At 43.0% G+C, this 23,848-nt stretch overlaps 1 long non-coding RNA gene across 1 annotated transcript in view; it reads left to right on the plus strand.

The window, feature by feature from the left end:
* Positions 1–23,447, plus strand: part of LOC137547198 (uncharacterized) — a 133,396-nt gene extending 109,949 nt beyond the window's left edge. The window contains exon 3 of the long non-coding RNA XR_011026514.1: positions 23,094–23,447. This is a non-coding gene — a long non-coding RNA (uncharacterized lncRNA). The remainder of the gene's footprint in view (positions 1–23,093) is intronic.
* The last annotated feature ends 401 nt before the right edge of the window (positions 23,448–23,848 follow it).

Consider the following 23,848-nt stretch of genomic DNA (forward strand, 5'->3'; position numbering starts at 1 on the left):
GTTGTCATATCTCTTATTTTCTGTTTTGACTCATGATTCAGCTCTTTTTATCTATTTATTTCATGAGTTATCTTTCCTTGGCATTGATTCACTAAATGCTGGTAAATTTACTGTGAGCAGACAAAGCGCACAAGTTTCCTAATGCTTATGTCATTTGGGTTGTGCTTGTTGTGCAATTAGCACAACCCGCTGTACGCGGGTAACGCATATTTTTGTTAATAGTGCGTTACACAAGTACCAGAGATAGCGTTAATTGCGCACCACCTCCCATTCGCTTCAACAACTTTTCTGTGGACACCCGTTATACGAGGCTTAGAGTCACAGACCACCATCAGCTTGTATTATTAGCTAGGGTCTCTACATATTTTTAAACATGAAAAATATTTGTTTTGTCACGATGTGGGAAAAGAGATGGAGATCAATTATTAATAACTGGCTGATCTGCAGACATTTGGCAGTCACGTGTATTTATACAAAAATCCAATGTCTGTAAATATATTTTTTCATTTATTTTTGATTATGGGGATGACAGAAACAGTATACAACATGGCACTGATTGGCTCTTGCCTTAAGAGCAAGTTCGCAATAGGCCTAAAAACAGCATAATTCAGCAGGGTGGATGGATGAATGGATCCTATATAAAGCATACGATCCATTTAAACTTTCCACTTAAAATTGAGTGCAATTAGAGTGGGAACGAGAGCGCAACGCAGATCAGTGACTAGCATGATTTTTCCGGAAACAGCAGAAATGCCCACAGATGTCACTGCAAGCCTATAGGAACGGACAGTTCTAGGTGGTACCTTCTCTACTCACCTGTCCTGTTTCTCTGGTCATCTCAGGACCTCCTCCTTGCGCTCTACATGAAGGAACAGAGGAAGGAGGTGGGTGTGGTCAGGTGATGATCTGAGGAAGAAGATTATCCTCTTCTAGCAGCTCTTTAATTTTTACACAGATCTCTGAAACTCTTGACCGACTTTCTCAAGGGGATTGTCTATGGAAGTGCTGCATCAAGCATGATAAAATTGTGTGAGGAAAAGTCTCTATTTTCCTTCAATAAAAATGAAAAATCCAGGAGGGAGAATTGACCTATTTTATTGATAGATATTGACCTATTTTCTTTGTGAATAGAGCTTACTGAAACAATGATCCTGTGCTGTTCTTAAAACAGTTTTCCACTGTATTATTATTGTTATCCCTCTTTGGTTAGCTTTTGTTTCCTATTTAAAAACTAGACCTACGCAATAAGGTCCTACAAATCAGTGGTCCCTGCCTAGTCATTTCTTGTGCTTCATTCTGAACATCACATTTGTGCTGCTCTAGCAACAGCTGCGAATACTTTTTTTTTCAACAAAGATGAGTGTCAGATAATCCTGATGAGATTCTACCGCCACATCTTTTGTAATTATGTCACACTCAGCTTTAATGGAATAATTCAAACTGAAAAAAAAGCTTTGATCCCTTTGGAGGCTCTCTCCTTTAGATTGACTTTGCAAAGAGATCTCAAGATTTTCTGTTACAAGATCTAGTTGTTCCCTGCAGGATATATAGCTCTGAAATGAGGGCAAATGCAAACTATTCATATGGGGCACATAAACATTTGTTCAAGCGAATCCTGGATTGTTTAGTACGGCTCAAATTATGCTAAACCAGAATCTCAACAATGGACTTGGATTGAGTAACATTCACATCAGAAGCACTTTGTGTTATAATAATATACTTATAATACATCAACACTCACACAATTCTGTACAGTTAATAGGCAGTATAAATAACTCAAGCTTCTGGGGAACACATTTCCTGTGGGCAGTCAGATTGAGCTTGCCCTCACAATTCTACAGCCACGCTAAGACTTATGCTTAATAATATATTTCTAAAGCAAGTGCCGAAAACGTGATACAATGAGGGTTATTCAGTAAACTGTGGTAAAATGCAATGCGTACATTTCTTTAAAAGCTCACATCAGGCACATCAATTTGTTTCACAGTTTAGTGAATTTGTCTCGAGATGTCTGCAAGCAAGGAGACAAACTTTCCTTTTACGTCTGTGCTCAGCTGTAAAGATAAGAGAGATGCGAGGGCTTATCAACTTTTAAACGTACCAAACGCACCCATAGCAAGCACTCAACTGAACATACAGCATGCCTACTTACCTCACATTACATTCAATTTGTTACAAAATACAAATATGACTTGTGGAAGAAGCATATCATTATGCCTTTGTATCATTTTCATGTTACGTGTTACAGTAAACCTGGGAGATCCTATAGTCAAAACTTTTGATACTTATATCAGGAGAGGGAAGTCTCTCTATCCTATAGAGGCTTCCCCAGTCCCCCTTCATCCCTCCGTTCCAGCATCGGGATCCCCAAAGTTACGCGGAGCTCACCTGCACTCCGCAGAGGGCTCGAGCCTGTGCAGTAGCATGGATAAGGCCAGATTTATACTTTGTGTGCCCATAGGCCAAGTATGTTGCATGTGTTGCTCCATTTTCATCCTTACTTTCATATATAGCAAAGTCCAAAGTCGGTTAGCACACCAATAGCACACCAAGCACCTGTTCTTTCCTGTTCAGGTGCCCCCTTGAACTGCAGCCACCCAAAGCCCAGGCCTTGGTGGCCTTTCCAGAAGTCAGGCCCTGAGCATGGAACTGCTGCTCGGGCTCAGTGGAAAAAATTGTTGCAGTTCAGTTCTGTGCTAGTGCGCAGTAATGAGCTGTCTGTGCCTGCTTGCAGGGGTTCAAGCACTGGAACAGGGAGGAGGAGGGAAACTGGGGAAGCCTCTGAAGGATTTAGAGGCTTCCTACTTTCTAGTACTCTAATTGGGACCTTTTTTCCTTTCAGATTTACTTTATAGTACAACTAAAGTGAGAGGGGTATGGAGGCTGCCATATTTATTTTATTTTAAAGGACAACTGAAGCAAGAGGGATATGAAGGCTGCCATATTTATTTCATTATAAGCAATACTAGTTGCCTGGCTAACCTGCCGATGCTCTGCTCTGCCTACTTTTAGCCACAGACCCTGAACAAGCATGCAGCAGATCAGTATCAACAACAAGGTTGTTAAAGGATACCCGAGAAGACATGTGACTGTTATAAATCACCTTTTTGCTTTGACACCAGCAAACTAATCAGCAAGAGTTTGCAAACACGACTCCTCACACAGCAAGCAGGAGATAGACTTTTCCCAGGCTTCTTCAATGAATAAGAAGTTTATTCAGGAAACATATATACAGATATAGTTCATCATATCCTAGCCAAGCAAGATTCTCATTTAGTCATTCCGTTGCGTTGCAGCTTCTTGATTAAACTTCCTGCTGAAGTCAATCAGGTCTTCTTGTGTCTACTCTATGTTACATCTAGACTACCTATGTACAGCATACATTATATCAGATTACAGAAAGGAATGAAATACTTAGAGGTTCCAGTCAGCATTAAAGTAGGAAGCATAGCAGGAATCAGAGTGCCCTTTTTCAGCTCGTCCGGCTATTTAATACCGACTAGGAAAGAGTTAAATGTGACCTCATCTTCGCCACGACTATTGGCTTAGCCCCCTCGTGGTGTCATAATACCCACCTACTCGATTAATATTTAATGAGGCTTTTGACATACTTACAGGAATTTGGTATTTAGAAAACATGGCCTATGTTTACTGTTCTTGTGGTGTACATGTTGAGGTCAGTGCAGGCCTGTGGCCTTCTTTCAGGAACATGTTCTCGGTATCTGCATGTATCATGTGTGGTCGTCTTGGATCAAACCCTGTTCCCCTTTGTCCCATGTCGTGTTCTCTTTCAGGATGGGAACTTCACGTGAAACTTTGAACTTTAGAGTTCTCTTAACAATTTGAGAAATAATGTCATCAAACCTGGATGACTTGATCCATATGGGATCTCCGTTCACACAATATGTTCCCCTTGACAGATCCCCCTTCTCGGAACAATTATGCAAATGTACCTTAAATGTGTCATTAGACGCTATGTTAAAAAAACAAACCTTTCCTTCAGCCACCGGAACTATCGGTTTGGCTTCAGGGTGGATCTTTTGAATGGTAGCCTCGCATTCTGTGTTATTGAGCCAGCAGGCTTCTTCACTAAATTTGACTTGCCCCGGCAAACACAGGTACCTCTGTGAGAATTGCCCGCATGAGGACAACTTTACTTGTTTCACCTCCCCGTCTAGCACCAAAAAAGGTTGACCTCTCAGGTCATGGTGTAAGACATGTGTTGAGGTGGGAACTAAGGAAGTGGCGGTGCCTAAAGAAATGTTGCACCGTTTCCATTTGTTCACCCAAACATCTCGAAGCTTCCATGCAAAAGATCCTTCTCCAGAAAAATCGATATACCGTTCCTTGTCCAAACTCAGTTGTACAGGATCTTTTAGCATCTCTCTGACAACATATGTCCCCAATTGTCCTGATTGGACCTCTTCCCCCCTTATGTCCTGAGGCACAATGTGTACCTGAGGTCGGGAAGACTGTACTCTCTGCAATCTTTCAATTAAGAGTACCTCTTCACTTATCCAACTAGCATGAGGATAAATGGCTGCATATGGGCTGTGTAATATCGTCCCCTGTTGTGACCCGTGTAGTGTGAATGGGGTTCCCTATGTTGGCTTTGGATCGGTGCATCGATTCTGGGAGTGTGACATTCAATAGCAGATTTACACTGCCGTTCACGTCACCCTGCCAGCACACCTGACCTTTCAGACCTTTCACCCACATTGTGCCATGAAATTTGTCTGCACCTGGCACTTGTGCTCTTTTCCTCCATCCCTGCTTGGTCCATCTGTGCCAATCAGAGGGAGGTGTGAAAGGATCCGTACCTTTGTCACCCAACATTAACATGCTTGGGCCTTGCATTCTCATTAACCCCTTATTATTCATGAGAATGTTCTCTCTTCGTTCTCCTAGGACGAAATGGCAGCCTAGGATCACCATCATCACGGTACTCTTCATTATAAAAGCACCTCCTTGGGAAAGAAAAACATTAGCAATCTGCACTATGCTTTGCTCAGTCAGTTTTTTAGTCGTTTTCCGATCTCAGGAACCTCGTTTTTTAGTCTCTTTCCAATTTCAGGAATCCCGCTGTTCTCCAAACTCAGATTGGCATCTGGAACCTTTTGCTTATCCGACTGACATCTCCATCTTTGCTGCCAGCACTGCAGCTGTCTCGAGTCCATATTGCCAAACTCCTGAAATCGAAATACAAACAAATCAATTCTTATTAATGATTTGGGATTCACCCTGCGGCTTGTAGTCTGTACACTTTAAATTGATCAATATATACCGTAATTGATCTCGTTGCTTTATGGTTCTCATGAACTCTGTTTACTCTTTTTGGTAGATTGGAGTTAAACTTCTCTCCCCTACCTAAGTACTATCCTAAGTACCTACTTGTGTAAAATATGCTCCCGCGGACTTCACCTTTGGACGCTCTCACCTCATTGCAAGCCCCCTCCACATCCCTCCCTATCTGTACATACGTGGCCGTCGCATGCACAGATTACGGATGCCACACCTGTTGCTGCTTTGCAGGTGAGCCTGCAATGCTCTTACTCATTTTCGCATTTACTTATCTAGAACCTCATTGCGATACCAGCTCTGCTAGAAGTTCTGTGTGTTGTACCCTCTGACCAATGTTTGCCATGCTACTACCCCCATACTACAAAAAAAATGGCTGCCTCCCTTTAGGAAGGAGCACTTTGCACTTAAACTACACAGGGTGCAGGGCTAAGCATTCCAGCGTCAAATGTCTGTATGCAGATCCCTGAATGCCCACTTGGTAGGTAGTCGCATGGCAAACCTGTCCTGATACATTGTCACTCTGTAAGTGGCAATTCTTTCATCTGTATAATTGCCCCATGAACTGCGATCAGTTCTTGTTTTTTGTGCTACACTTGGTAGGAGCTGGAAAAACATATTTGACCAATCAGTGGACGGAAAAATGCATAAAAAACAGCCCCAGCCCAGCATTGACCTCTTAGTCAAACTCTGGACCTGTCCACGACAAAAAATGGAAAAAAACCTTACCGCTCTGCAGCCCCGGCGACGGTTACCTGGATTGGTAAACTCCCTTTTTTCCACCTCCGGCACCCCCTGATGCACTGTCCCACCTTTACTCTATTGGGAACTCATGCTGCACCACCCGTTAAAGTCCCTCACTTAAAGGAATAATCCCATAAGCAACTCAGTACAGACACTTTCCTGATCTGCGCTGCTACATGTCTCCCTGCACCTAGCTGGGAAACACTTCCGTGACCATGCTAGTCTCACAGCAACAGCTTGGTGCACGTATTCTGGCATTCCTTTCCCTGGACCCAGGCTCTGGGGAAATACTTCGGGATCCGAGATACTCAGTAGCATGTCTCTGTATTTCTACCCCCCTTCCTTTCAGCTGCTCTGCCCGGAGCCGCGACCCGCGAGCACAGCCTGACGTGACATGGATCCCCCAGCCCCTCCTCCCCCCCTGCCATGACGTGTGGGGGCCATGACTCTTGGGGGCGGGCCCTCCCCATGACTCTTGGGGGCGGGCCCTCCCCAATGCCACCATTTTGAGTCCTGGACTGCCAGCTAAGACGGCTGCTATCAATCTCCCGTAGCAACCTCTTAATCCTATAAACATTTGGAGAAAAAACAAACTCAAACAGAACAAACATTTTATGCATAGTTACACACAGCATCGATACACATTGCAGAGAATCAGCATTCCGCTACATACACTCTTGGATGCCTGCAAAAACCAGAGAAAAAAAAACCCCGTCACAGCTGTAATCCTAAATGCTATCAGACCTAAGGATCCCCAGTGACGACTTTCCCCAGCCTGCAAAACAGCTCACAAACACCCCTACGGACAGAGGAAAGACAAAAAAAAAACATGCTGACCAACCAAAAACACCAGAGTACAGTAGCACCTCACCCACTATCTCAGCTGTAGCTATAAACTGCTCCATATCTTCCAAGCGACCCAGAGACGTCGGCTGTGCATTCCTGTCTACCCAGCTCACCGAAGAAAGAAAAAAAACATACTTCAACAGCTAACACGTGCTTTAAATCCTACACACTTCTAACACCTCACAGCTTACAACCTGGACTGTCTCACACTCTCTCTTCCCTCTCTACCCTTCTCCTCTCCCCCCCTCTACTACTCAAAAGCCTTAGCCCCCCCTTATCTCTCCTGCGGGGGACACCCATATCTGGCAAACCTCCCAGACTCACGCTGTGACACACGGGAGAAAGAGAAAAAAAAACCTGAAACTGCACGCAGCAGCCACTAGCGTAACACGAGAGAGAAAAAAGAGCAGGAAGAAGACTCTCTAGAAAAAGTAGAATAAACAATGCTGGAACAAACTGTCAACATGTAATACCAAACACTTGCATGAAACTTATACAAAGGAAACTCTACACTTGCCTGATCAGCGGACACTTGGTAATTCATCAGCTTTTCACAACTGTTCTCCGCGAAACTTCAGATTGGACCCCGGAACTTCTGGCCCCCATTCCCCCTCAGTGGATCGATCTCCCGCAGCAAGTTGCCAGCTGGCCTCGGAGCGTACCTTCCGATCCTGTTTTAGGCTTGTAACTGCATGTGCACCTGCAGATTAAGTTTAACGTCCAAGAGTTTCGCCACTGCTTTCCTCGAATTGCCGCCCGTGTGCTGGCTCACGCACATGACTTATCAGCTTGATAAGCTTTCCAGTCCGCTTCTACTCCGCTTGTGTTGCTGTGGAATACCTTGAAAACTTCGGCCCCTGGCCCCTGTCTGCCTGTTTTGCTAGACAACGAAGGGTTTCAGCACCACTGTTATAAATCACCTTTTTGCTTCGACACCAGCAAACTCATCAGCAAGAGTTTGCAAACACGACTCCTCACACAGCAAGAAGGAGATAGACTTTTCTCAGGCTTCTTCAATGTTTAAGGAGTTTATTCAGGAAACATATATACAGATATAGTTCATCATATCCTAGCCAAGCAAGATTCTCATTTAGTCATTCCGTTGCGTTGCAGCTTCTTGATTAAACTTCCTGCTGAAGTCAATCAGGTCTTCTTGTGTCTACTCTATGTTACATCTAGACTACCTATGTACAGCATACATTATATCAGATTACAGAAAGGAATGAAATACTTAGAGGTTCCAGTCAGCATTAAAGTAGGAAGCATAGCAGGAATCAGAGTGCCCTTTTTCAGCTCGTCCGGCTATTTAATACTGAGCTTAAAGGCTTAGCCCCTTCATGGTGTCATAATACCCACCTACTCGATTAATATTTAATGAGGCTTTTGACATACTTACAGGAAATTTGGTATTTAGAAAACATGGCCTATGTTTACTGTTCTTGTGGTGTACATGTTAAGGTCAGTGCAGGCCTGTGGCCTTCTTTCAGGAACATGTTCTCGGTATCTACGTGCATCATCTGCTACACGCAGACCCCGAGATGCTTCTGCCTGCATCACAAGAAACTCTATTTATTTTAAAGGCATACTCTGCGGACAAGCCTTTTACCTATACTCAGGCCAAGTAACTGAGGCCTACTTAAATTATAACAGTGACATGATAAAATAGACATGGGCATGTACAGTGGCTAGCACACAAATAACTATGCTGTGTTCCTTTTTTCTTTCTCTGCCTGAAAGAATTAAATATCAGGTATGTAAGTGGCCGACTCAGTCTTGACCCTCACTGATAAGAAATTCCAACTATAAAACATTTTCCTAGCAGAAAATGGCTTCTGAGAGCGGGAAAGAGAAAAAAAGGTCAATAGTTCATAAATGTTCGCTCTGGCATACTTCAATGAATGTGTCATTGAGCAAAAACAATAAAACAGTTAAAACTTAAAAAGTAGATTTAAACATAAAATAAAACTGAAATATCTTAAAAAGTCATTTTTAGGAGAAGGAAGATAGACACAATAGTTTATTTCATTCGTTTATTTTCGCCTCGGGTGTCCTTTAAGCAAAGTGAAAGAATCCTTTAAGCAACAAGAATGGAGTCAGACTGCCATCAACCCTGCTAGGAAAATGCAGTCAACAAGAAATGAGCCAGGCTTCAAGGCTGATGGATAAGGAAGGAGGTTCAAGAGCAGAGCTAGGGGCGTAGGAATAGGCCCTGCAGCCCCTGCGCCCGCGGGGGGGCCCGGCCCCCCCCTGGGGCCCGCTTGGGGCCGTTTTGTGGGTGCTGGAGGGGTGGCAGCATGAGGGGAAAGCCTTGCCCACAGTCGGCGGGGAGAGGGGTAGTTCCCCCCTCTCCCTCACCTCGGGGCTCTCCCCTCTGTGCTCCCCTCCAGCTCGTAAGTGTCTGTGGGGCTGTGGTGGGCAGCGAGCGGCGGGCAGATACATACCTGCTTCCGTGCGTTCCATCGGAGACTTCTCCCTCTAGCGGCTGACGTCACTTCCGGAAGTGACGTCAGCCGCTAGAGGGAGAAGTCTCCAATGGAACGCACGGAAGCAGGTATGTATCTGCCCGCCGCTCGCTGCCCACCACAGCCCCACAGACACTTACGAGCTGGAGGGGAGCACAGAGGGGAGAGCCCCGAGGTGAGGGAGAGGGGGGAACTACCCCTCTCCCCGCCGACTGTGGGCAAGGCTTTCCCCTCATGCTGCCACCCCTCCAGCACCCACAAAACTCCGAGCGGGCCCCGGGTGGGGGGGGGGGGGGCATATTACGATTTTCTGGTGTCTGCTGCCCACATTACGATTTTCTGGTGTCTGCTGCCCTCATTACGATTTTCAGGTGTCTGCTGCCCTCATTACGATTTTCAGGTGTCTGCTGCCCACATTACGATTTTCAGGTGTCTGCTGCCCACATTACGATTTTCAGGTGTCTGCTGCCCTCATTACGATTTTCAGGTGTCTGCTGCCCTCATTACGATTTTCAGGTGTCTGCTGCCCTCATTACGATTTTCAGGTGTCTGCTGCCCACATTACGATTTTCAGGTGTCTGCTGCCCACATTACGATTTTCAGGTGTCTGCTGCCCTCATTACGATTTTCAGGTGTCTGCTGCCCTCATTACGATTTTCAGGTGTCTGCTGCCCACATTGTGATTTTCAGGTGTCTGCTGCCCACATTACGATTTTCAGGTGTCTGCTGCCCTCATTACGATTTTCAGGTGTCTGCTGCCCACATTACGATTTTCAGGTGTCTGCTGCCCACATTACGATTTTCAGGTGTCTGCTGCCCTCATTACGATTTTCAGGTGTCTGCTGCCCTCATTACGATTTTCAGGTGTCTGCTGCCCTCATTACGATTTTCAGGTGTCTGCTGCCCACATTGTGATTTTCAGGTGTCTGCTGCCCACATTACGATTTTCTGGTGTCTGCTGCCCTCATTATGATTTTCTGGTGTCTGCTGCCCACATTACGATTTTCAGGTGTCTGCTGCCCACATTACGATTTTCAGGTGTCTGCTGCCCTCATTACGATTTTCAGGTGTCTGCTGCCCTCATTACGATTTTCAGGTGTCTGCTGCCCACATTACGATTTTCAGGTGTCTGCTGCCCACATTACGATTTTCAGGTGTCTGCTGCCCTCATTACGATTTTCAGGTGTCTGCTGCCCTCATTACGATTTTCAGGTGTCTGCTGCCCACATTGTGATTTTCAGGTGTCTGCTGCCCACATTACGATTTTCTGGTGTCTGCTGCCCTCATTACGATTTTCTGGTGTCTGCTGCCCACATTACGATTTTCAGGTGTCTGCTGCCCACATTACGATTTTCAGGTGTCTGCTGCCCTCATTACGATTTCCAGGTGTCTGCTGCCCTCATTACGATTTTCAGGTGTCTGCTGCCCACATTACGATTTTCAGGTGTCTGCTGCCCACATTACGATTTTCAGGTGTCTGCTGCCCACATTGCGATTTTCAGGTGTCTGCTGCCCACATTGCGATTTTCAGGTGTCTGCTGCCCACATTGCGATTTTCTGGTGTCTGCTGCCCACATTACGATTTTCTGGTGTATGCTGCCCACATTAGGATTTTCTGGTGACTGCTGCCCACATTGCGATTTTCTGGTGACTGCTGCCCACATTGCGATTTTCTGGTGACTGCTGCCCACATTGCGATTTTCTGGTGACTGCTGCCCACATTAGGATTTTCTGGTGTCTGCTGCCCACATTACGACATTCTGGTGACTGACTGCTGCCCACATTAGGATTTTCTGGTGACTGCTGCCCACATTACGATATTCTGGTGACTGCTGCCCACATTAGGATTTTCTGGTGACTGATGCCCACATTGCAATTTTCTGGTGACTGCTGCCCACATGGCGATTTTCTGGTGACTGCTGCCCACATTGCGATTTTCTGGCCCACATTACGATTTTCTGGTGAACACTGCCCACGTTACGATTGTCTGGTGAATGCTGTCCACGTTACGATTTTCTGGTGAACGCTGCCCACATTACGATTTTCTGGCCCACATTACGATTTTCTGGTGAACACTGCCCAAGTTACGATTGTCTGGTGAATGCTGTCCATGTTACAATTTTCTGGTGAACTCTGCCCACATTACGATTTTCTGTCCCACATTACGATATTCTGGTGAACGCTGCCCACATTACGATTGTCTGGTAAATGCTGCCCACGTTACAATTTTCTGGTGACTGCTGCTCACGTTACTATTTTCTGGTGACTGGTGCCCACATTACGATTTTCTGGTGAACTCTGCCCACATTATGATTTTCTAAAGGCCCACATTACGATTTTCTGGTGAACTCTGCCCACATTACGATTTTCTGGCCCACATTACGATTGTCTGGTAAAATGCTGCCCACTTTACAATTAATTTACAGTGAAACGCTGCCCCATTACGATTATTTGGCACCTATGGGGGGGGGCCCCATCCAAATATTCGCAGGGGGGCCCAGTGATTTCTAGTTACGCCCCTGAGCAGAGCCTTGAAGACGTCTAGCAAGTTACAGATAATAAATCAAACCTAGACAATCTTTATTGATTCTAAGCTTTATGCATCTTGCATCAATGTGTATGTGTATGGGGTCCAAGTAAACCCTTCAACACATAAGTAGGAGCGAAGGTTGTTTTTGACCACTCTGAACTCAGAGTTGTTGAGTAACATCATCATAAACCTTTGGTACAGCCACAGAGGAAGGTATCACACTCACCCCAGCTTTCTATGGCAAGAAAAATATTCAGGACCAAGGAAAGCTTCATAGGCTGTATATTAGGCAGTGTTTTTCATAATACACCATCTCACCAATGAGATATAAGTATAGCCAGGTGAATTTCACAAAATTGACTTGATCCTGAAATGTGGGATTTTTGAAGCGGAGACATTTTTGTAAAAATGTGTGCAATTTTTGTCACTCAACAAAGAATTTGTCCTAACCATAACAGTTTATCATTTACATAAAAAGCTTAAAAAATTTGTTTTTCTATAAATTGAATTTAAACATTTTGACAGAAAATGTGGTTTTACCTTTTTTTTTTCAGCCTACATAATAGAAAATATAAGGCTTTAAAAACACATTTTGGAGAGGGAATGCCCATGCTGCTTTTCAATTGTGTACTTCCATTTTTAAAGTATAATCAATTAACTCTAAAATACTAAAACAAATTACCTGTTTTAGATTAAAAGATGATGCTAATGATATAATGAAAAAAATCCCCCTCCCCCCCAAAAGATAAACAAAAATGTACTCCCCTAGGTGTTTCAATCTTTTCACTGAAACATTTGTAAAAGTATTTAAATCAAGGTGAAGAAAATTGTACAATGAGCAAACACTGACTAAATGATTTATAAAGCAATATTGTAAAAAATTATTAATTGTATTCATTACACTATTGTCAGTCAAATTCCTCTTTAATGAAATATGGAGTTTCCCCTTAAAACATTCCATTCTCCTTAGAGGAACATTATCAATTAACATTTTTTTAAAATTGAGATAGGAAATGTTTGGAAAGTGCTTCTAAGTACTGGTGTATACAGTTGAATCCTTATCTCTTTGTTTACTGTTATCTAATGCCTTTCACAATTTTATGACAGCAGTCTTCTCTAATCTAATGCCAGATTGAGCCATGAGGGGAGAGGGGAATTCCCTCACAGTGCATCTGTTAACTCTGTGTGTGCAGAGAGCTCAGTCAGAGACAGGCAGAGCTTTCTATCACAGAGAGCAGAGGAAATGTATCTTATGTGCAACATAAACATTTGTAATTTTGTGTGTGAAACCTGATACCTGACAGGCTTTTGTTTTCATATAACTCTGCTTCAATATTACACTGTTCTTAGCATGTCAGACTGCAGAGATTCATACATTTGCAAATGAGACATTCCAAATGTAGCTAAAATATGTATATGAATATGTATATGATATGTAACATGAAAAGTAGGAAAATGTTTACATAGCTACTTAGACATTATTTGCATTGTCATTTTAGAACACTTGGGCATTGATAGTGTTCCTTAAAAAACAAATATGATACATTTTACATTGATTTTCTGAAGTTTATCAACCAGTAGTGTGATTGGGATTGGAGATAATTTATTTTTTATTATATTATTATATTAGCAAAGAATGGCATTTGCTGTAAAAAATGTTTCCTTTAACCCTCCTGGCAGTCAATTAAAACCGCCAGGGGGCAGCGCAGCACTACTTTTTAATTTTTTTTTTTGTAATCATGTAGCTAGCCTAGCGCTAGCTACATGACAGCTGCTGTGCAGCGGCATCCCCCCACCCTCTTCGATCGCTTCCGGCGATCAAACCCGTCTGGAAATCCTGTTGTGAACGGGATTTCCATTAGGGCTTCCCCCGTCGCCATGGCGATGGGTGGGATGACATCACCGACGTCATTGACCTCGTGACATCAAAGGGAGTCCCGATCCACCCCTCAGCGCTGCCTGGCACTGATTGGCCAGGCAGCGCATGAGGTGAGGGGGGCAGCTCGGCGGGTAGCAGCGAATCGGCGTGGAGCGGCGACGAGCGGGCAGTACACGCACCTAGCAAAGTGCTAGCTGCATGTACAAAAAAAAAATTATGGAAATCGGCCCAGGAGGGCCTGAGAAATCCTCCTGCGTGGCATAGCCCGAGCTCTGCTCGGGCTTACCGCCAGGAAGGTTACAGAAATAGTTGGTTTCTGCAGTTTATCAAGCAGTAGTGTGACTGGTGGTTATCTATTTTTGATTAACCTCCCAAACACAGCTACTAGACTTCTTACAGGCTGGCCACATTTAGTGGACCATTCTTTCTCATCCAAATACATTTTTTTCTGACCTTTAAGATGTTAACACAATCTCTTGTAAATTACTCCTTCTGAACTGCTTTCCTGTCTCTGTAACCAAACCATTCACCAACGTATAATACTGCGCACCTGTTGGAGGTTCCTCCATCATGTATTCCCCCAAATTCTAAGCCTGTAAGCATTATAAGGCAGGGTCATATTTTTATTACTTCTACTACTACTACTACCACTACTACTACTATTACTACTACTACTACTACTACTACTACTACTACTACTACTACTACTACTACTACTACTACTACTTCTTCTTCTACTATTCTACTACTGTTGCTACCACTACTATTTCTTTATCTACTACAGCTACTACTACTATTACTACTATTAGTACTACTTCTACTACTATTACTACTACTACTTATACTACTTTTACTGCTTCTTCTTCTACTACTACGGCTCCTACTACTAATACTATCTAATTAGCATAAGAACATGCTATGTGGTATATTATTGCTGTTTTTTGATGGATACCAACATCTGGTTATATTGATATTTTGCCTTCACCAATCTACTATTGGATCATGTATGATTATTACTCTTTAGTTTACTTTGAGGTAATTTTTCTTTCAGCAAATATCCAAACTGTAAGCATTATGAGGCAGGGACATGTTTTTATGATTGTTTACTTTGTGTTTTTACAATAAGCATCTCTTTATTTTACAGGGCTGCTTCTACTACTTCTACTTCTTCTTCTACTATTCTGGCTTTTACTGCTACTACTACTACTACTTCTCCATCTTTTCCTTCTTCTACTACAATGGCTAATACTACTTTTACTACTACTTCTTCTTCTGCTACTACTACTACTACTACTACTTCTTCTACTACTACTGCTATTTCTACTACTATTATGTGGGGTTTGCATAGAACTCAAGGTGGCAAGGTCTGCATAGAACTCCCATGACCAGAAAGAGAAAAAAAGACACAGAGCAACCAGGAGCTCCAATAGTGTAGTATGTAATGCCAAAGGGATTATGGGATTATACAGGGAGTGCAGAATTATTAGGCAAATGAGTATTTTGACCACATCATCCTCTTTATGCATGCTGTCTTACTCCAAGTTGTATAGGCTCGAAAGCCTGCTACCAATTAAGCATATTAGGTGATGTGCATCTCTGTAATGAGAAGGGGTGTGGTCTAATGACATCAACACCCTATATCAGGTGTGCATAATTATTAGGCAACTTTCTTTCCTTTGGCAAAATGGGTCAAAAGAAGGACTTGACAGGCTCAGAAAAGTTAAAAATAGTGAGAGATCTTGCAGAGGGATGCAGCACTCTTAAAATTGCAAAGCTCCTGAAGCGTGATCATCGAACAATCAAGCGTTTCATTCAAAATAGTCAACAGGGTCGCAAGAAGCGTGTGGAAAAACCAAGGCGCAAAATAACTGCCCATGAACTGAGAAAAGTCAAGCGTGCAGCTGCCAAGATGCCACTTGCCCCAGTTTGGCCATATTTCAGAGCTGCAACATCACTGGAGTGCCCAAAAGCACAAGGTGTGCAATACTCAGAGACATGGCGAAGGTAAGAAAGGCTGAAAGATGACCACCACTGAAAAAGACACACAAGCTGAAACGTCAAGACTGGGCCAAGACATATCTCAAGACTGATTTTTCTAAGGTTTTATGGCCCGATGAAATGAGAGTGAGTCTTGATGGGCCAGATGGATGGGCCCGTGGCTGGATTGGTAAAGGGCAGAGAGCTCCAGTCCGACTCAGATGCCAGCAAGGTGGAGGTGGAGTACTGGTTTGGGCTGGTATCATCAAAGATGAGCTTGTGGGGCCTTTTCGGGTTGAGGATGGAGTCAAGCTCAACTCCCAGTCCTACTGCCAGTTTCTGGAAGACACCTTCTTCAAGCAGTGGTACAGGAAAAAGTCTGCATTCTTCAAGAAAAACATGATTTTCATGCAGGACAATGCTCCATCACACGCGTCCAAGTACTCCACAGCGTGGCTGGCAAGAAAGGGTATGAAAGAAGAAAAACTAATGACATGGCCTCCTTGTTCACCAGATCTGAACCCCATTGAGAACCTGTGGTCCATCATAAAATGTGAGATTTACAAGGAGGGAAAACAGTACACCTCTCTGAACAGTGTCTGGGAGGCTGTGGTTGCTGCTGCACACAATGTTGATGGTGAACAGATCAAAACACTGACAGAATCCATGGATGGCAGGCTTTTGAGTGTCCTTGCAAAGAAAAGTTGGCTATATTGGTCACTGATTTGTTTTTGAATGTCAGAAATGTATATTTGTGAATGTTGAGATGTTATATTGGTTTCACTGGTAAAAATAAATAATTGAAATGGTAATATATTTGTTTTTTGTTAAGTTGCCTAATAATTATGCACAGTAATAGTCACCTGCACACATATATATCCCCTAAAATAGCTAAAACTAAAAACAAACTAAAACTACTTTCAAAAATATTCAGCTTTGATATTAATGAGTTTTTTTGGGTTCATTGAGAACATGGTTGTTGTTCATTAATAAAACTATTGCTCAAAAATACCACTTGCCTAATAATTCTGCACTCCCTGTAGGTACCAAAAATTACCACTTACAAACTCGGGTTGCAATTAGGCAACCACTGTTGTGAGCATGTGGAGAAATCCATTGCCTCTTGGATGGAAATTCCTCTTGCGGACTTGGGTACCATTACAAAAAAAGTGTCCACTGTAACCAGTAGGCTGCAGGGATAGACCCTAAAAAGGGGAATGGAAATATACTGGGAAGGAGGAGGTGCCCCACTGATGTGTCAGAATAAACCTGCGCAGTACAGCCCGGCGCGCCCGCGTGGGACGCAGAAGTGCCAGGCCTCGGAGTGCAGAAGAGCCCGACCTGGCAGCCGGCCTGGCCAGGTCGGGTCGGCCACCGGAGACCACCCGGGAGCCTGCGGAGCGGCGGCGAGGGCACCTCCTGCCTGCCACGGGCTGGAGGAAGCCCCAGGTAAGTGGATATTGATTTTTATTTTTTTACAACCCTCCCTGAACCTTCCCTTTAAGGACAGTTTTTTGTTGGCAGGACTTTTTTTTTTTTTTTTAGTTTTATTGGACACCACAAACGACGTGTTTCTTGGGATTCACCCCGTTCTTCAGGTTCATAATACAATGTCTTAATAATCACAGCAATTAGCCAGGAGTGCCGGTCTACTGGGTGAATCCTGAGAAACTCGTTGTTTGTTTTTGGTGTCCAATAAAACTCAAAAAAAAAATCTCCTGACGGGGTAAGACTGTTCTTTATTATACCAACAATTAATCTGGCACATCAGTGGGGGTGCCTCCTCCCTCCCAGTATACTACTACTATGGCTGCTACTTCTTCTTCTTCTTTGTCTACTACTACGGCTACTACTATGGCTACTACTACTTCTACTACTACTTCTACTACTACTACTACTACTACTACTACTACTATTACTACTACTACTACTACTACTACTACTACTACTACTACTACTACTACTACTACTACTACTACTACTACTACTACTACTACTACTACTACTACTACTACTACTAATTAATAAGAACATGCTGTCGTATATTATTGCTGTTTTTGATGAATACCAATATCTGGGTATATTGATCTTTTGAATCATCAGTACACTATTGGATCATGTACAATTATTTTTACTTTTTCGTTTACCGTGAGGTCATTTTTCTTTCAGCAAATAGCCAAGCCATCCCTGTACTTATTTTTCTTTTACCAGAATTCTTAACAAGATCCTCTTGATGAATAAAGCACACTTAAAAGTACGAAATAATAAAACAATATGTTTTGTTTGGCAACAATAGGTTCAGTTTTTGGTGGAAACAGTACATGTTTTACGGGATAAAGGAAATTGCTTTGGAGGGTTTTTGTGGTGTGTGGTAAATTGATTTATTGAATACTGCACAAGCTTTTGTGGTTGTAAATAAGCCATCACTGGTGACTGGGAAAAGTGGAGTAATATCTTTTATTTTCAGTTCTTTAACGTTCTAGACAGATAACTTCTTAAGTGTTTCAAAGGCTTTACTGTGAGTTTTTTAAATGAAGTAGTGGGATTTTCCTCACAAAGCCCAAGTATTTGACACAATCTTTTAATTCACAGCTGTGCCAGGTTATCATTTGGCCTTTCATATTTTCTCAACAATCATATCCTTGGCTCTTAATTATGCTCACACAGAGGTTTCCTGAGTGACACTGAAGAATTCCTCAGCAGTTGTGCTTATTGATCACTCACAAATTAGCGCATAAGATTTACGGTACAGCAATAGAAAAAGTCAGACTATGCTTTGAAGCTGTCATGGTTAGGATGCTTAAGAGATCACTGGAAGCAAACAGGCATTTTTTTTCTTTTATTCACAGGTCCTTTGGAATGGGTTTACTTTACTATAGTCAAAGGTTTACTATGCTTTCAAACGCCTGAAGAATGGATATATATATATATATATATATATATATATATATATATATATATATATATATATATATATACTCAATGATGCAGTGGCGTAGTGAAGGAGCTTTGGATCCCAGTGCAAAGTTTACATGGGCCCCCCCCAAAGCATTATATACATAACAATTCAAATGGAGCAACAAAACCTGCCAAGGACATCCACAATATGTGAGGTGTAAGCAGAGGAGGGGAACAGTTTGTTAATGAATACCACTATTCAAAGGATATGTAGAGCCGATGATCATTACTAGCATACTAGCATAGCATCATTGAAAAGCAAGTACTACAGTTGAGGGAGGGCCAGGGGCCCTGGTGTGGTTGCAACCTCTGCATCCCCTATTGCTATGCCACTGCCATGATGTATTGAATGAATGAATATAATGTAGTACCCGTATAACATAATCATAGGTTCAAAGGACAGCTGAAGTGAGAGGAATATGGAGGCTGCCATATTTATTTTCTTTTACACAATACCAGTTGCCTGGCTGTCCTGCTGGTCTATGTGGCTGAATAACACCAGAAACAAGCATGCAGCTAATATGGTCAGCTCTGACAATAATGTCAGAAATACCTGATTTGCTGCATGCTTTGTTCAGGGTTTATGGCTAAAAGTACTAGAGGCAAAGGAACAGCAGGACAGCCAAGCAACTGGTATTGCTTAAATAATGCCTTGTACACACCATGCAATTTCCCTTCTGATCGATGGATAGAAACAATTTCTGACAGGCCTGATCAGATTTCCTATCTTTTTTTCTAATCAATTTTCCAATCACTTCCATACAAAAGTAATCGGAAAATCAATAAGAAACCTGGTCAGACCTGTTGGAAATTATCAATTTGACCTGTCAATCTGATGGGGAATTGCATGGTGTGTACTAGGCATAAAGATCCTTCTTAAAGGGATCTTTGACTGAGAGGGATATGGATGTTTCATTTTAACCTTTTGGGGACCGCCTCTATGAGATCCTACTCCGCACTTGTGGCTGTTCTAGCCTGATGTAGCGTAGGATGTACACCGCCCCCTGTTTCTGCTCCTGACTCGATCGTGCGTACCCGAGACGGGAGATTAAGCTTTGATATGACAGCTGACATCTCCCCTCAGTGATCAGATACCAGCACGTATGGCTTGTGATCACGTGATCACTATGATTGCCGGCGGATCATAGTGATCATTGTGACAGCTGCGGCAGTAGGGGGGGGGGGGGAAGAAGAGGATCCAATGATCTCCCTGGCGTTCCCACGACAATCGGTGCTCCCCGCTCGCTCTGACATCAGTGCCGGGTTCCGTCTTGATGACGTCATCAAGCCGCAACCTGGAACTGAGAGTCAGTACGAGAGGGGATGCCGGCCGGAGCAAATGGATCTACTGCGGCTCATCGCTAGAGCCTGGGAGGTGTGTAAAGGCTGCCAGCTACAGAGGGGACACCTGGCCACGAGGACACACAGCCCAGCAAACCCTAAGAGGGATCCGTCTGCCTGAACATCCCCCAATAGCGCCCCCCATGCAAAAATGTCTGGTCTTTACGGGGGGTTAAGCGGCCAGTCCTCAAAGGGTTAAAGTGGATCCGAGATGAACTTTTACTCCTTGCATAATTGTGTTCCTTACATATAGTTTATAGGGCATTCCTCAAGCCAAATACTTGTTTTGTTTTAATACTCTAATTCCCTATAAACTAAACAAGCCACACCCACAGCTTCTCCAGAGTGCCTTGGCGCTTGCAAGGGATTGTGGGATTTCAGTCTGGGCAGGTGAAAAAGGTGTTAAGGCAGCCATACACTGGTCGATGTGCCATCAGATCGACCAGCTGACAGATCCCTATCTGATCGAATCTGATCAGATAGGGATCGTATGGCTGCCTTTACTGCAAACAGATTGTGAATCGATTTCAGCCTGAAACCGATCACAATCTGTTCAGCTGCTCCTGCCGCCTGTCCCCCCCCCCCCCCGCGCATACATTACCTGATGCGGGCTCCCGGGCGTCTTCTCGGCATCTTCTCAGCGCTGCACCCGCTCCATCCCGGCGCTTCCTGTGTCACTCCGTGACCAGGAAGTTCAAATAGAGCGCCCTCTATTTGAACTTCCTGGGTCACTGCAGTGACCCAGGAAGCGCCGGGATGGAGCGGGTGCAGCGCTGAGAAGATGCGGAGAAGACGCCCGGGAGCCCGCATCAGGTAATGTATTTTTCATCGGATCGGCCGCCGCTAGCGACAAGCACTTTACCCGCGGGCGATCGAGGGTAATTTCCCGCACGGCGCGATCGACGGACCGATCCAATTTCGGGAGGAAATCGGATCGTCGGCGGCGTTTACCGCGAACGATTGGCAGCAGATTCGATCCCAGGATCGAATCTGCTGTCGAAACGGCCGGGAATCGGGCCAGTGTATGGCCACCTTTACTAGCTATAGATTTCAGAGGCAGAGTTTTCACAATCTGAGAGCTGCAGTGCAGATACAGATCAGTTGCCTGTGTAATGGAGGAGATAAGAGTGGAGTTTTCACGGAATATGCAGATTAGCATGCCTAGATACAGATAAGCTTGCCTGTGTGTGTAATTGTGTAATAGTGACAAGCAGAAAACATGTCTGCTCCCATTGTATCACAGGAAAAAATATTAATATACTGTTGAAGCGGTTTGAAGATAGATTTGCTGTGTAAACGATCTAAACTTTAGATAAGATATATAGACAAGTCACTTGTTATATTTAGTTTTTCATCTCGGATCCGCTTTAAACAATACCAGTTGCCTGGCAGTCCTGCTGATCTCTCTGGCTGCAGTAGCGGCTGAATCACACACCTGAAACAAGCATGCAGCTAATCCAGTCTGACTTAAGTCAGAGCACCTTATCTGCATGCTTGTTGAGGGGTATTAGTGACACAAGATCAGCAGGAAAGTCAAGTAACTGGTATTATTTTAACAGGGAAAAATCCATATCCTTCTCAGTTTAGGTTCCCTTTAAGGTGATACCATTTTTTGTTGTCCAGTTTTACCAACTCTATGGAGTAGAAGGAAAAACTGAGTAAATATACTTTGAATGGATACTTAATCCTTCATATTATGTACAAATGTAAGATTGTATGATTAGTGAGCACCTTTAGGTTTGGATGACACAATTGTAAGTATTGTAAATTCTTTCACAACAGACACATTTGATGCTAAAATCATGCCATAGTGCAAAAATTAGCTAAAGTTTTTTTTTTTTTTAATATGCTGGTCCTGTTTGTGTCATGGCCTAGCTCCAGAATCAAAGTAAGGAACTGCAGGCATCCATGGAGGTGGACATACACCAGTGTCTTTGGGGATATTGATGTGAGACCCTTATTCTAAGACGTGATCATTATTAAAAAAAATGCAAACCTTGATAAATATGTCAGGGAAAATATTTAAAACAAATTTCCACCACACACAGCAAATGTATTGAAACAGAAAGCATTGCTCATTAATGATCTGGTGAATGTTGCACTCCTGCAGATGACCAGCATTTTCCTGCAGATGACATCACTTTACTGAAATCCCACACGCCCATTGCTGGCTGTGCTCTGGGTGTTAGCTTTCTATATTCCAGCCTTTGGCATATGCACCATTGCAGTGCAGTTGTAACACACCTCAATTGTATTTTCATTTTTGGCTAAATGCATTGGTTGCAAAAGCTTTAGCATAAATATAGAACATGTTTTTGAAAAAGAGGTCACTGAATGGCAAATGCCGGTTTCTATTTTGGCATGTGTTTTAGAATAAAGATTTTGGAAATTAATCCCACCGAGTTATTTTGTTTGTGCTAATAATAGTTGCAATTTATGACGTGGAACGTATGGATCAAAGGTGATTTCTGTTTTCTGTTAGTATCTTTGTGACATAACAGCAGTGTTACATTCACATTTTCCCGGTTATACTTCAAATGCAAGAATATTTCAGTAGCTAGTAGCTGCAGAGTACATCAGTGAGGTGAAAAGCAGTGATTGTATTTGTAGAGTCTGTGAGGGAGGCTGTTTCAGTAATGAATCTGGAGAGTGCAGAATTCCCAGCTCCCCCCAGGTGTGTTTGGTAGTTCCCAGCATGATGCAGTGGAGTGGCCGTGAAGCAGGCCTGTTACTCTAGGGTGTGAATCTAATCCCTGCTTCTCCCTCAGAAGGCATGCTATGCTGTGATCTTATCCACACGAAGAAAATCTGTTTTGAGATTTGAAGACTGATAAAATCCTTTATTTTATTTACAGTTGGTGCAGCTGAGACACAAGGCATGCAATTAATTAGGCTATTTCTGGTGTGGTAAGAATAATAATGTAGACAGACTACAAACAGATGACATCCAAAGGGAATTTTAGTCCACACGACTTGCTCCTCTTTCCTTAAAGTAATTGCCTCTATTTAAAAAAATAGGTTTAAAAAGTTAACATTGGCATTTTTCTTTTGTCTTCAGGAACTTCCAAATTGCTTCCATTTCAAGATATCATTCATTGTGCAGTTGGAGGAAGCTTTGATCAATGTCGTTGTAATTAATTACAATGAAGGAAGAATAGGCGGCTCTCAGATGTCTGTTGTATGCGGATGCAATGCTGATGGTAAAACATGTCATATGTTTGCATATTGAGACATTCAGCTGGGAGACTGGAAGGAAAACAAACAAACAAACTCATTATGTGTTTTGATTGTCCTGCTTAAAGTCAGTAAGAAAAGAATGCATAATTTATATGATTGTACAGCGTATTAACACAAGGAGAGGCTGTGCATTTTCCATCACCGCGTCTTCAATGTCACAGGATTTGTAGCTAAACATATTTGCATTAGAGTTTTCCATATATTTTGTCAAATGGTTTCCAAGTATTTATGCAAAATATATTTTTATATCTTTACTCTGTTATAATGATGTCGGGCCTAAAGTATCCTATATTGCATTAAAATGAAAATGGTACTTTTGTACTTAGTGATGATTTAAAGCGAGCCTGAGCTGAAAATTAAGTCAAAATAGAAATACACACCTGATACATATCTCCTGTGCAGTCTACTTTTCAATCTTTTTCTCCTCTCTTGCGTCCTTTTTGTTCACTGTGATCGATGGAATTCTCTGTCCTCCATTTTAAAAATGGCAATGACCCTCAATAACAGCTTCCGGGTCAGCAAATTGTAATATCGCGCACATGAGCCATGGGGAAACATTGACATTACCTTGCACAT

Source organism: Hyperolius riggenbachi, chromosome 1, assembly GCF_040937935.1.
Source record: "Hyperolius riggenbachi isolate aHypRig1 chromosome 1, aHypRig1.pri, whole genome shotgun sequence".
Taxonomy (NCBI): domain Eukaryota; kingdom Metazoa; phylum Chordata; class Amphibia; order Anura; family Hyperoliidae; genus Hyperolius; species Hyperolius riggenbachi.